The sequence below is a fragment of the Camelus dromedarius genome, chromosome 1, assembly GCF_036321535.1.
Source record: "Camelus dromedarius isolate mCamDro1 chromosome 1, mCamDro1.pat, whole genome shotgun sequence".
Taxonomy (NCBI): domain Eukaryota; kingdom Metazoa; phylum Chordata; class Mammalia; order Artiodactyla; family Camelidae; genus Camelus; species Camelus dromedarius.
Genome location: NC_087436.1, coordinates 116676245 through 116690615, shown reverse-complemented (window position 1 = coordinate 116690615; position 14371 = coordinate 116676245). Strand labels below are relative to the sequence as shown.

The 14371-nt window shown below is 39.4% G+C and overlaps 1 protein-coding gene across 2 annotated transcripts in view; it reads right to left on the bottom strand.

The window, feature by feature from the left end:
• CLNK (cytokine dependent hematopoietic cell linker) overlaps positions 1-14371 on the bottom strand; it is a 184028-nt gene that overhangs the window by 169192 nt on the left and 465 nt on the right. The window lies entirely within an intron of this gene.

The window sequence follows — 14371 nt, the reverse complement described above, 5'->3', positions numbered from 1 at the left end:
CATTGAGCTGAATGAAAATAACAGTAAAATATATAGACATTTGTAGAGCATGGCTAAAAAAAATGCCAAAAGGAAAATTTACAGCACTAACTGCATATATTATAAATAAAGAAAAATCTCAGATCAATAATCTAAGTTCCTGCATTAAGAAACAAACAAACAAACTCAAAAGAACAAAATGAACCCAAAGGAAGCAGAAGAAAGAAAATAATAAGAGCAGAAATCAATGAAATTAAAACCAAAAAACATTAGAGAAAATGAATAAAATAAGGAACTGTTTCTTTTAAAAGATCAGTAAAGTTTATAAACTTCTAGAAAGACTAACAAACAAAGAAACAAACAAACAAAAAAACAGAGAGAGAGAAGATATAAATTACCAGTATTGGGAAGGAGAGAGAGAATGCACTACAGACTCTGAAGATGTAAAAATGGTAATAAAAGAATATTATTTGACACGTGGATTTGACAACCAAGATAAAATAGATCAATTTCTCAAAAAATCCAAAATACCACTACTCACACAATATGAAATAGATCATTTGAACTGCCTTGTAACTTGTAAGGAAATTTAATTTGTAATTATTCTAAAAAAGAGAAATCTCTAGGCCCAGATGGTTCCTCTGAACCCCATCATAAATTAAAGACCAATTAACATCAATTCCACACAATCTCTTCCAAAAATAGAAGAGGTGAAAAACTTTCTAATTCATTTTATGACCCTAGTATGACCTCGATACCAAAACTAGACAAAGACAGTACAAAACAAAACAAAACAAAATCTACAGACAAATATCCCTTGTGAATATAAATGCAAAAATCCTTAATAAAATATTAGCAAATGGAATTCAGCAGTATCTAAACTGAATTGTATGTCATGACAGATTGGAGTTTACTTTGTCTTGGGGTTACAATGCTGATTCAATATTTAAAAATCAACCACACAATCCACTGTATTAACAGGCTAGAGAAAAAAACATGATCCTATCAGTTGATGCAGAAAAGGCATTTGACAAAATTCAACACTTACACTGTATGAAATCCCTCTGAAAAATAGGAATAGAGGGGTAAATCCCAACTTGATAAAGAGCACCTACAAAAACCCCACAGCTAACAGTGTATTTGACAGTTAAAGAATGAATGTTTGTTTTCTCCTCAGAATCAGGAACAGAGCAAGCATATCAGCTTTCACTACTCATATTCAACATAGTGCTGGAATTTCTAGCCAGTTCAGAAGGCAAGAAAAGGAAATGAAAGTCATCCAGATGAGAGAGGAAAAAATAAAACTGTCCCCATGTGTAGATGATAAGATTGTTTATATAGAAAATCTGAAGAATCTACCAAAAACCTCGTAGAAATAAGAACTAACTTCAGCAGGGTCTCAGCATAAAAGATAAACATTAAAAAAATTAATTGTATGTAATATATGAGCAATGACACATAGACAACAAAATTAAAATACCCTTTACAATCATTATGAAAAATAAAAGAAAGCTTAGGCGTAAATTTAAGAAAGCATGTACAGAATTTGTATGTTAAAAACCACAAATGTTGACTAAAAAAAAGACAATTAAATAGATACCTACTTTGTTCATGGATTGGAAAACTCAAAGAGGTGAAGACCTCAGTTCTCTTCAACTTGATAGCTGGGTATAACACAATTACTATCAAGATCTCAACAAGATTTTTTTGTATTTATAGGTAAGATTATCCTCAGGTTTGTAGGAGAAGACAAAGGAATTAGAGTAGCCAAAATAATTTTTGAGAGAAAAAATGTAGGAATCAGTTTACCCAATTACAAGACTTACATAGCTACAATAATGAAGATATTTATATGCTCATCCATGCATTTGTTTATAACCATTTTTATTTCCTTGTTCATCTCACCCTTCATTTAAACAGTAATTATTGAGACCAACTCTATATGAGACATGGTACTAATCACCAGGGAAGTGGAAGAATGGGCATGACATGACCTCTGAATTCAGGGAGCTCACAGTAATTTTTTTACATATGTCATCAACCAAGTTCACTACCAACTCAACCAACCACCCAGCCAATCAAACAATCAAACAACCAATGAACCAACATTGATAAGTGCCCACTCTATCTCGAAGGCCTGCCCTATGGCTTGGCATAAAAATATGAATATATATGTCACTAATTTTATAACTGCTTATTGACTACCTAAGAAGAGTTTTTTTTTTTTTTTTTTTTTTGAGCTGAGTGCCAAATTATTAGCCTCTGACAGTCTGGGAAATAAGATAAGGGAGACATAGAGTGAGAAATGTGAGTAATTCACCAATTCCGTGTCAAAGAATGAATAAAATCATCCATTTATCAGGATAGATTTTGCTTATCCCTGGTAAAAAACCCAAGCTCCTAAACAGGATTCACTAGGATCTTACAACGTGGCTCTGACCTTCCTTTTGCCCCAATTCCTGCTAGTTCAGCTGCGCTCCTTGTGTTTTCCATTTTCTCTGCATGTGTTTCCTCCACAGGAGTGTTCTTTTCCCACGTGTAAACCCAAAGCCCCACTGTCCTGCAGCTTTTGGTGACTTTCTGGTTACTCCACAGAGGGAGAGTGAATGGCAGTGCCTCTCTATTCCAGCAGCACTAAAGTATGTGTGTTGTTAAAGTTCTAATCATGTGCCAGGAGACTGTATTAGGAGGCTCAGGGGTCAAATGGTTAGAGATTATGGAGATTGAATTCCACTTTTCCCATTTACTGATTGTTTTAACTCAGGGAAGCTTGTTAACCTCTCAGACTCTCTTTCTCCTTATGACTTTATTGATGCAAATATGAACGTATCTCAGGACTGATAAGAGGTTAAGAGAAATAACACATAGAAAATATTCAGAAAACTGCCTGGAATGTGTGCAGGGCTAGGAAATGCTAGTTCTTATTATATTATGGGAAGTCTCTTTTGCATTTCTGTGCACTTCCTTTTTCGCTCGAGGCAGGGGCTGTTTCTTGTTCATTTCAGTATTCCCAGTGTTTGGACTCTTGCACAGCAATAATAGTGTTACAAAAAATAATCATGTCTGCAATTCAGTATATTACTTACTGGTATATAGTAGATAATAAATGTTTGCTGAAACAGCTTGTTTGGAAATCCTTAAATTGCAGGACTTCTTGTCTCTCTTCCAGTTATATCACATTAATCTATCTTCTCTGAAATTCTAGTCTTCTCTGGAGAGGTCTGAGGATACCCCAGGGGCCAGGGAGGGAGGGAGGGAGAGAGGAGAGAAGGCGGTGTGGTTTTGGTTATTCTTGTGTGTGGATGGATACACAAGTTTTCCCAGAAATTACAGAGTAGGATACTTTCTGAGATGTTTCAGACAAGAATACATGATGTTGAGGGGTACTCTCAGAATAATCACTTGTTATTAGGAAGAACACTGTGTAAAGGTTTATATACATGTAGGTCGTGTAGGTCATCTAGATATCACTTTCTTGCTTACTTTGCTCCATCCACACTGGCCTCTTGGCTTCTCCCTAAACACGCCAACCATGGTCCCATCTTCAACCTTTGCACCTGCTATTCCATCTGCCCAAGATTCTCTTCTGCTGTGTATCTGCATGGGTAGCTCCCTTGCCTCATCCTTCAAGTCTTTGCTCAAATGTCACCTTTGGGAGAGGCCCATCCTGCCATCCTACTTAATGCTACATCATGTGCTCTCCAGCTTCAGAATTCCATTCCTCCTCTTCCTTCTCTACCTTTCCTTGTTCTTATAGCTCAAATCACCTTCTGTATAAGCCTCACTTGGTTATTATATCCATAGTTTATTTTCTTTTTCTCCCATTAGAACATAAACATTACTACAACAGGGAACTTTATCTGTTTTGTTCACTGTTGTATACTGTTCAGTGATATCAGCTGAATAAAAGAATAAATCAGATGTGGAGGAAATAGCCCCAGTGAGGAAGAGACGGGTTTTCTTCGAGACCCTCCCAGGCAGAAGCAGATGCAGCCCAGGGCTCAAGGTATCCATTCTTTCTTCCCTAAGCCCTCAGCTCCTGTGTGGGAAGGGAGCCTCCCCTTTTCTTGGTGACCCATCAGACCTCATGCCCAGAACCCATGCTTTCCCTTAGAGGAGGCTTCCTCATGGGGATAAGAGAAAGACCATTCAAATGTAATTGTTTGAAAATGAAAAATTCTAAGACATAAGAGGATGCTGGTGGGAGAACAGATGCATATTATTTCCAAGGCCAGGGACTGCTGGAGCCTGGGGAAGAGGGTGGAGATGAGGACACATATGAGGACAGGACACTTACAGAGAAAGGGGTTAAGGGGAGAGGCACGAGTGTGGGATCTGGGGGAGAGGTGGAAGTGACAGGGCACAAGTGGGTGTATCCTTGGCTGTCTGTCTATTGAGCTCATAGCTTATTTCCCTTGTGAATTAGAAGAGCCAAGGCGACTAGACAGGAGCATGACTCTCCTCCAATTCCTATACACCTTGGACATAGCAAACGGATCCTTTTGGTGAAGAACTGCTTAAGCCAGAGGAGACTAATTGTAGTCCATGGGATGAAGGATTTTTAATTGTAACTAACACCTTCACCCTGGCAGAGAAAGGGGTTAAGGGGAGAGGCACGATGGATTTACCAGAATATCCATCTCTGTGGCTTTACACCAGGTGAGGGACTCACACGTTTATGTCACTATTTGGTATGTGAACCAACTTGCCTGGGAACCTAAGCTTTACTGGGTGCAGTACGACTTTAAGGTCAAAGTGAGTGGATGTCTGAAATAAGAAGATGTCTTCCCATCCCTAGCCTCTGACTTGGCAGCACCTTCAAAGACACCTGTTCCTGCTCCTTGGTAATGAGAAGTGACGCCCTCCATCCAGATGGCTCCAGCTGTAGACACAGAAAGCTCTACCCTCACTTCCCCATGACCCCCACTCCCCAGCTAAAGGGAAACTGGATGGCTTAGAACAATAGAAACGTATTGTCCCACAGTGATGGAGACCAGAAGCCTGAGATCAAGGGGTTGGCAGGGTTGGTTCCTTCTGAGGAATGAAAGAGAAGGCCTCTCTCCTAGCTCCTGGGGGTTGCAGGCAATCCTTTGCTTCTGCATTATCATCCCATGTGTGCACACTCTACCCCAGTACGATCTCCTCCTAACTCATTGCATCCACAGCAACCATATTTCCAAATGAGATCACATTCTGGGATACTGGTGGTTAGAAATTCAACACGTGAATCGGAGGGGGTGCACGATTTTACCCATATATGGTGTAACTAAGATTTCTAATGTAAAATCATTAAAGATTAGACACCAGCAACTCCTTCAACCTCCTGATTTTATGCAGGAGAAAATCAAAGCCCAGAGTGAGATAAAGATCAGAGTGAGGTGGAGTAGAAATGAATTGCCCATGTCAGAATTTCAGCTCCACCTCTTACAAACCATGAGACCTAGAATCACCTATTGGGATTTTTATGCTTCCCCACTTGGGTATGACAGTGCTTTCCTGGCATTACCTGGCCTGGTAGATAAAGATCAAATGGGACCCTTGCCATGAAGGTGTTTTACCAACTTTAACAGACGCAGAAGAGGAAAAGGTAACTTCTTTAAGTCACAAGCAATAGGTGTCTATGAGCAGCATGTCAGGTCTGGAGCTCTTCCCTTAGACAGCACGGTCCCAGCCGCCCCCGTCTGTGAAAGCCAAGGCAGAGGTCTGAGGCTGGCACGAACACGAGGGGGAGTATCTCACAGAGATTCATTCTCAGCCAATTAAAAAAACTGGAATTTGACTGGGCTGTGGAGAGCTCATCAGTATTTGGTGCCTTTGCTCTTTTAACTGATAAAATTCTCAGTGTGACTGCCCATCTGCCAGCTTAAGGCTGTGGGGCCCAGGAAGTCGAAATAAGCACACTTCATGGCTTGACAGTTGTGGAAAATTCTGTGGTGGAACTCAAAACCGCTGTAAGAGTGTCTTGTAAATGATCATCAGGGTGGAGTCAGATCAGGGTTTTCACCAAGACTCTTCACTCACTTGCTATGTTAATGGTGGGGCCGGTGGGGAGAGTTTCATTAACTTCCTGATTCATAGTCCCTTCTCTGTTAAGTGGGGGTAAAGCTATTTAGGGACAGTAGGTGGGAATACAGCCGGGCTCAGCCATTCCGGAATGTGATCAGGCAGTACTCATTAAAATAAAACACGTATGCAGCCTATGAGCCAGCAATGCCGCTCCTGGGGATGGGTCTGGGGAAAGTCACACCCTGGCACAAGGATGACGCCAACTGCAGCACTGTTTGTGGGCGCAGAGAGTTGGAGACAGCCATCACGAGGGGAATGAATGAGTTACATACTGAGGATGCAAATAATGAGATGCTAGGCAGCATCTAGAAGAAGTGAACTTGGGAAGTGGTTCTCCAACTGTGGTGCCAGGACCAGAAGCATAAACATCACCTGGGAACCTATTAGAAATGCAAATGAATGGTCCCACCCCTATTCCAATGAGTCCGAAAATCTGAGGGTGACCCCGCAAGATTTTAGCAAGTCCTCCAAGAGGTTATGAAGTAGAGGTACAGACAGATACTAAAACGCAGTCTTAGGTCATAGAGTAAGAAAGGGAATAAGGTTTACTGTTCAATGGAATTTATTTAAATTAAAAGTATGCATGTGCACAAAAATATTTGATGAGCGTGACCCTCATTCTGATGAGCTTCCTCCACATGAGAAGCGAGATGTGAGAAGGAATGAGGGATAAAAGGAAGGAAAGAAGGAAGCTTTGATCCTTGTCTAAACGAATGCTGATAATGTACTAAGATCTGGGGAGTGGGGTTCACTCAGTATCTGCACCTGAGATTCTGCACAAGCAAATAGACAAAATGGGAAAGCTGACCAGCAATGAGCACAGCACTGCTAAGGTCCTTCCCCCGTGTTGCGTTAGACGTGGTTCTCAGTCTAGATGCTCCTGGCATCTGGTAATTTGGGGCAAGGCTGCTGCTAAACGTCCCAAAAGGCACAGGAGAGCCCACGCAGCAGAGTTATCCAGGCCTCGATGTCAGTAGTGATGACGTTGAGAAACCCTGATCCATCTCCGGCATAAAACCTCTCTTTTGTCTCCTCCAAACCAGTATTTGTCAAATTGTATTTAGAAGAATGCATATATGCCATGGGTTTTGAATTAGGTCTTGTGTTGAGGGGAAGAAACATCAGTGGAGCAATATTTTATCTTACTCTGTGTGTGTGATGTAAATACATTTGTACAGTTGACCTTAGTATTGAGAAATAACCTGGCTTAATGCCTAAAGCAAGATGTCTAGGCTCCATCTTGATAGACAGGCACTTTTACCAACCAACTGCTGCAGACTTATCATCTACTCAGTGGTCCTTGTTCTGTGATGTAGCCTCTCTCGTAATTTCAGCGTATATATGTGATATTATCCCCTATTTATTGCATGCTAAATATATCCAAGTTTGATCACTTTATAAAGCAAATAATTGTTCTGTGGAGACATTTTTTTGGACACAAATCTCAACTCATATGCATGTTACATATTATGATGGCTGTTAGTATTGCATACTCAAATTTTTGGATCATTGCCAACTGAGAATGATTTATCACTCTTCTGAATTTGTCTAACTGTCCCATTTGGCACTTTGTAACTTGGGGCACAGGGGTCTCTGTAGCTTTTAGATGATGTAAGCACTTTGAGGTCACATCTGAATTTTATTTTCCTGGTTTGCTTTTCATGTTCTTTGAACCTTGAATTATAAGAACAGTGCTAAAAATTTTGAAAAAAAGGTAATTTAAATATAATTACCTGCCTCCTCTGCCCACTTTCCTCCATGATAGCTGCTTGACCATGTTTCATTCAATGTTTAACATCTGGTTCTTGCAAGTAGGAAAGATTAGATAAACAGTTTGTAAAAGCTGCATGTTGGAAATTTGGCAGAGGAATACTTTTTACATGCAGTCTCAGCCAATACATAAAATATATATATATATATATATATATATATATATATATTTACTACCATTAGCTTTTGAAAAAGAAATGGATTTGAAATATAGACACTTAATAATATAACTCAAGCCTCTAAGTTTATCTGAGTACACCACAGGATGCTGATCAGAACAAGTTGAAGAACAGAAACCAACAGATACTGCCAGTGGATGTACTGGCAGTGGCTGTGTGACCCTAATCATGCACCTCGCTGTATTTCTGGGCACCCAGCTCCTAAGTGAGAGCTTACACACCCACCATCTATAGCCATCCTTTCTCCAGCAGGAGCTCATCACTGCACCACAGAACTCACACTGCAGACTCTCCTTCTGCACATGGTGTTCCTGCAGATTTTTTTGTTTTTGTTTTTGTTTTGTTTTGTTTTTGTTTTGTTTTGTTTTGTTTTTTGCTAAATAATACCACCATCCCCTTAGGTATTATACCCAGAAATCTGAGTCATTTGAGACGCCTCTGTTTTACTCACCCTCAATCTATTAACAAGTCCCATTGAGGATCCCATCTTCAAAATATATCTTAAACTATGTCTTAAACCCTATCCAACCATCTTTTCTTGTTCCTCATTAAATTCAGCCTCCAGACAGTATGGAGGTTCCTAAAAAACTAAAAATAAACTTACTATATGATCCAGCAATCCCACTCCTGGGCATATATCCAGAGAAAACAATAATTCAAAAAGACACATGCATCCCAGTGCTCATTGTGGCACTAGTTACAATAGCCAAAACATGGAAGCAACTTAAAGGTCCATTGACAGATGACTGGATAAAGAAGATGTGGAATATATATACAATGGAATATTACTCAGCCATAAAAAAGAACGAATTAATGTCATTTGCTGTAATGGATGGACCTAGAGATTATCATATTAAGTGAAATAAATTAGACAGAGAAAGATATCACTTATATGTGTAATCTAAAGAAAAATGATACAAATTCTATTTATACCAAACCAAAACCAGACTCACAGACATAGAAACAAACTATGGTTACCAAAGGGGAAAGGGCAGGGGAGGTATAAATTAGGAGTTTGTGGTTAACAGATTCACATGACTATATATAAAATAGATGAACAACAAGGGCCTACTGTACAGCAAAAGGGATTATACTCAATTTCTTATAGTAACATATAGTGGAAAAGAATCTAAATAGAAAGAAAAAGAAAATATATGTATATGTGTGTATACTTACAACTGAATTGCTTTGCTGTACACCTGAAACTAACATTGTAAATCAGATACACGTCAATCAAAACTAAAATAAAGAAAAAGAATTAAAATAAAAAAGAGAAAAAAAATTCATCCTCCATTAATTCTTGTTGGATGAGTATAAAAGCCTTGAACTGAAGTGATGCATTTTTTAATTTTTAATTTTATTTATTTTTAAATTAAGGTATATAGTTGTATGTTACAGGTGTACAGTATAGTGATTCACAATTGTTCAAGGTTATACTCCACTTGTAGTTATTATAAAATATTGGTTGTATTCTCTGGGTTGTACAATATGTCCTTGTTGTTTATTTTATACATAATAGTTTGTTCCTCTTAATCCCTTACCCCTATATTGCCCCTACCCCCTTCCCTCTCCCCACTGGTAACCACTAGTTTGTCCTCTACATCTATGAGTTTATTTCTTTTTTGTTATATCTGCTAGTTTGTTATTTTTTTTTTAGATTCCATGTATAAGTGATATCATACACTATTTGTCTTTCTCTGTCTGACTTATTTCACTTAGCATAATGCCCTCTAAATCCATCCATGTTGCTGCAAATAGCAAAACTTCATTCTATTTTATTGCTGAGTAGTATTCCATTGTATAGATATACCACACTGAAGTGATACATTTTTAACCTTGGATATAGTTACAGGTCTGGATGGCTCTAACTTTCCCCTTTCCCCTTTCTCAAAGGGGACTTTCAGCCACAAATGACATACTTTCTGTTTTCTAGGTTTAGAAACAAGACCACCACTGAAATCAGTGTTTCCCAGTCTTCCAGCACCTTAAGATCTAAGGAAAAACAATAACAACAATAAACAACCCCACATCTTACATGCTTCATGAGCTGGAACCTTACAACTGCCAAGGAGACTTTCCTAAATTCTCAGGCTTACACGATTATGAACACCTCTAGTTCTCGACCCCTGAATATGTTTAATCATTTCAGTTTATGAATTATCTTGCCATCACATGCAGATTCAATTGTGGCATCAACTTGAGAATGAAATATAGTCCTTCCTTTAGCTTACACTCATGTGCACACACACAGCTTTTGTGTGTCTAGTGGACTTTACACCATAGTCTGATTATAGTTAGATAGGAGGACTAGCATTACCTACCTCATGTCAATGAAAGCTTCAGCTAAAGTATTAGACATCTTTTCTCTTAAACACTTTCTGGCCACCCAACCATAGGTGATCTCTTACTGGATGGTTCACAGCTCCTAGTCCTCTGCCCTCGAGCTATGAGGCTACCCATTCATTTCTTCTCATGCTAGGGCGAGGCGGCACCGACAGGGGAGTGGGTGGGGTTAGCCACATCCTTTGTGTCTCACCTCCTGCTAACACCCAGTCCTAGACATTCTTTTTAACTTCAAATAGCTTATCAATATTACTTCAAAAGAAGATAGCTTCTTCCTAAAAGAAACCCTCATTCATGTGTTAAGATAATACATTATTATAATTTTTTATTGAAGTACAGTCAGTTACAATGTGTCAATTTCTGGTGTACAGCATAATGTCCCAGTCATGCATATAAATACATATATTTGTTTTCATATTTGTTTTTATTAAAGATTATTACAAGATATTGAATATAGTTCCCTGTGCTATACAGAAGAAATTTGTTTTTTATCTATTTTTATATATAGTGGTTGACATTTGCAAATCTCAAACTTCCAAATTTACCCCTTCCCACCCCTTTCTACTCATCTACAAAACAGAAACAGACTCACAGACATAGTAAAGACAATACATTATTGTTCTCTTTTAAAGAGATCTGAAGATTTCAGTTCAAGTTAAAGGTTTCTAATATTTGAGTTTGATATTCAGTTTACAGATATTTATTGAGAACTTCTCATGAGCTTGACAGCATTTCATTGCCAAGGGCATAATAATTGTGTGCAAAACCCAGCAAGAATTCTGTCCTCCTAAAGTGTAGATTCTCCATATTTAGGAGTGTCATTTACTGTTCATGTGTAATTACAAAAAGAGAAGACTTTGCAGAGAGGAATTCAGTCTTATGATATCACATCACATGAGAATCTGACCCAGACTGGAGATCCAGAAAGGCACCCACAGGAAGTGAGGGTGGAGGCGATTTTGAAGCAGTGGTGTGCAGGGCTGACAACTGGCTCTCTGGAAGAGGAGAGGAAGAGCCCGGTTGTGTAGCATTCACCAGTTTCCATGGTGTAAATGATTTCTGTATGTCTGCTTTCAGGTTCTTGATGTGATGCATCTGAATGTGGAGTTGGAAAGACCACTGCAGTAACTGTCATCATACAGGTCATTTCTTAAGGTCATGTCTATCACATAGAATGACCTTAAGAACACAGATACTGTGTGATATTACTTATGTGTGAAATCTAAAAAAAGCTGAACTCATAAGAACAGAGTTGAATAGTGGTTGCCAGGGACTGGGGGTGGAGGAAATGGGGAGATGTTGTTCAAAGGGTACAAATTTCCAGTTTTAAGATGACTAAGTTCTGGGGAATCTAATGTACTGCGTGGTGATAATAACGATACTGTATTATATACCTGAAAATTGCTAAGAGAGCCGATCTTAAATGTTCTCATCACAAAAAAGGAATGGTGATTATGTGACATGGTGAAGATACTAGCTAACACTCTGGTCGTAATCACATACAATATGTGTATCAAATCAACAGGTTGTGCACATTAAACTTACACAATGTTATATGCCAATTAAATCTCAATAAATCTAGGAAAAAAGGACATAAACATTAGGCAGTATAGTAAAAGAATCAGGAAATGATGAATTTTGAGTATTTATTACCTTTGTTTTAATATAATTTATTCATAAGTTTATGTAATTTTAAAAAATAATAATTCTGTTTAACAACCAGAAGGAACCAATCCTGGAAATGTAGTAGTCAACTCTTGTGGGTCCATGCAAGCTATATCCAACACAGCACTGAAGTTTGAGTGAATTTAACTAAACATGGGGAGTACACAGAGGTAGCAGTATGTGCAAAGGCTCTGTGGTGAGATTGAGCTTGGGGAGATCACTAAGGATTTTTGCTCCTCATCCTAATAGCAAGTGTAGCCCCCACAGGTTTACAAGCTATACTTGGGGAATACCAGTTGTGGGAGGAGTGGGTTTGCAGGGTTTTGGGGGTTGCCATTGTCACTGGAAGGTTTTGGCTGAAATTAGATAAACACCCAGAGAGAAGAATTCAAGCTCTGAGTGGGGACTATATGCCCTTTAAATCCCTTTCAACTCTGAAATGCCAAGACTATCAAAGAACAACTGAAGTTTTTTGAGGACTGATAGAAGAAGTGAGAACTGATGAATTAAGAACCTGGAAATGGTATCTCCCACATTTTAAGTATATATATATAAATATGCCAGCAACTTTAGGCAAAAAAAAAAAAGGACCTTATCTTTAAAATAAATAGCCACCGGAAGCAGAGTGAGTCAGGTGTTTTCGCTTTCTATCCCTGCCTCTTCATGGGCTCCTATTTTTGAAACATCACTTCTTTGAAGTGTCAGACAGTTGTATCTGTTAATATCTTTTTGCCAACATGATCCTAAAAAGGGTAATGTGAGTTATTTATGGCATCCCCTCTTGGTGGGAGTGAGTAGGGCAGTCAACACTGCAACATTTCATTTTAGGAAATTCCTTGTGCAAGAGATTTCAGAAGCACAACCCAAGATTCAGAAAAACTGATGAGTAGCCGAAAAAAAAATCTGCAGGAGGTCTCCCTTTTATTTATGGCTGTGGCTAAGTCCATGTCTTCTGTGAACATCCCCCTGTTCCTCCCTCCAGGTTTTAGCCACAGCTTCCATCTCCAGGTTCCTCTCCAGCATCTGCTCTACCCACCCCACCCCCGCCCCTTTCCATGACAGGAGCCCTGAAACCAGCACATTCCCCGTGTCTGCCTCTGCACCCTGTCCCACAGCACCCCCCCTCCCACCCGCCCTGGGCACCATGCCCTTCAAGCCACTGCCACGCTGCACTCCAGACAATGTCCCACCTTCTCTGCTTTACTGTCCATAGTCAGTCTTGGCTGGGGGCAGCCTTAAGAAGAACTGCTTGGAAGACAATCAAATTCTTGCCTCATTCTGTATTAATTATGTGATACTAGGTAAGTTAGGGGACTTCTCAGTGCCTCAGTTTTCTTATCCATAAAATGAGGAATAGAATATTCATTTCCCCCCCACTAGGCTAGGTATAGAGGAAGTGGGTATATCAAAATTCCTAGCCCAATCAATGAATGATAACATGTCACCTTCTATGATTATTATTTTTACCTGCTGCCTGCCCTGCTCTGCATCTATGTGTTTTCCAAAGACCCATTAATGTGCTCATCCATTCAAGGTGTCTGCTTTGTCCCAGGTGCGGTGCTGTCCCTTGCTGGTCCCATAATTTATAGGGTTTATTTATCTGATGCCTGTTATATTTTATCCAGAGATGCTTTTATCACTTTTCAGAAAACATTAGCCCTATGTTAATGCCAAGTTAACAGACCTACCAGAGAATGAATGGAGGAGACCGTGGACCCAGAAAGCTGACGTTCCTGTGTGTCCACCCCATATCTGTGCCATTCTCTTAAGCAGTCATTTCTGAATACATGTTGCCTGTTACTTCCTTAAAGTGCATTTTAAAAGTTAAGTCTATGGCTTTTTACAACGATCCCATTAGGTAAACATACTCTTCTCATTTTTCTTTTCAGGAGTGCTAATAAGGAAAGGAGACAGACTACTACTCAACGAGCATCCACCATATGCCTGCACCACAGTGGGATTCTCCAGGCATTATCTCATTTCCTTCCGACAACAACCATGTGGAGAGACATCCTTCACCCGGTTTTGTCATTGAGTTAGAGAAACTTGAGAGTGATTAAGGATATTGCCCCCAATTCCACGACTTGCAAAGCTTGAACCTGGGCTGCCTGACGCCAAAGCCTGACCATCTTCCCACCTGCAATGCTATCAGTCTACCAATAATCTTACAGTTCTACCATTCTGGATTTGAACCAATACTTACCACCTCTTCGAACATGACAGCAAAAGCAAAAGCATTGTCCCGTCAGCTGAGGGACTCCTGACATCCCTCAGCTCAGTCTTTCCCTCTTCTTTATTCCAGTTCTCTACCATGGGGGCCAGTTTTTTGACAATTCTTTTCATAGTCTAGGGAAGCTTAGCCAAAGGAA